Source organism: Laetiporus sulphureus (genome assembly GCF_001632365.1).
Source record: "Laetiporus sulphureus 93-53 unplaced genomic scaffold LAESUscaffold_51, whole genome shotgun sequence".
NCBI classification, from domain to species: Eukaryota; Fungi; Basidiomycota; class Agaricomycetes; order Polyporales; family Laetiporaceae; genus Laetiporus; species Laetiporus sulphureus.
In genome coordinates this window covers 67,964-69,186 of record NW_024468560.1, presented here as the reverse complement: position 1 = coordinate 69,186, position 1,223 = coordinate 67,964, and positions in this window count along the sequence as shown.

The window sequence follows — 1,223 nt, the reverse complement described above, 5'->3', positions numbered from 1 at the left end:
ATCTCCTCTTTCAGGATTCCATTTAGATAGGCGCCTTTGACGTCCATCTGTTGGATTTCCCAATCGAGGATTGCAGCTAGCCCTAGGACAGCTCGTATCGTCTCAAGGCAGACCACGGGCGAGAACGTCTCCGTGTAGTCCATGCCAGGGATCTGTGAGTAGCCTTTTGCCACTAGACATGCCTTGTATTTGATTACCTCACCTTCCTTGTTGGTCTTCTTGACCAGGACCCATTTGTTGCCTACCGCTTTGCGGTCTGGGGGTAGATCTACAAGATCCCATGTCCCCATATCATGCAGTTGCTTCATCTCAGCTTGCACTGCTTGCTCCCAATGGGGCCATTCTGGTGAGTTCTTCGCATCCTGTAATGATTTTGGCTCATCTGGATCCATAGAAGTGCACATGGCCTGGTAGATTACTTCGGCAGATGCAGCAGCATCCATGTCATCGTCATCTGCCTCAGGATCATTGAGGAGCCGATAGTTCGGACGCGCGATCTTTCGTTTTGATCTCCGAGGTTCTTCAGGTACCTGCGCTTCTTCCACTTCGATGTGCTTTCGCTTCTTCGGATCGGAATGCGGCGCATTCTCGGTGGAAGACTCCCCCTCGCGCGTTTGATCCGGCGCGGACTCCCCCTGTAGCTCCGGTGTGTCGGTTGTCACAGAGAGTGGGAGCTGTGAAGCGGGCGCAAAATGATAATTGCGCGAAGTTTTCACAGCGCGTGTGGACGCGTCGTAGTAGCGGATGGCGCGCGGTCCATCTAGATAGCCAACGAAGGTGTACTTCATGGCGCGCGGTGCTAACTTCAATAAGTTAAGTGCTTCATTTAGCACCCATACGTCGGATCTGAATTCGCGTAGAGATGCAATATTAGGCTTCCGCGTGTTCCATTTCTCGTATGGCGTCATGTCAGGTAATGCGCGCGTAGGTGTGTGATTCTTGATGTACGCGGCATGACCCACTGCTTCTGCCCACAGATAGCGTGGAATGTCACGTGCGTAGAGCATAGCGCGTGCGCGTGATAATAACGTGCGGTTTAGATGTTCCGCAATCCCATTCTGGGATGGGGAATAAGGCGCAGTAGTGCCTGTTTCAATTCCTCGGGATTGGCACCATTGTGTCAAGTCGTTATTTAGATATTCGCGTCCGTTATCCATTCGGAGCTGACGACGCTGAGTCCCATAACGACGGTCGAGATTTGTCAAATAAAATTTGACTTTCTC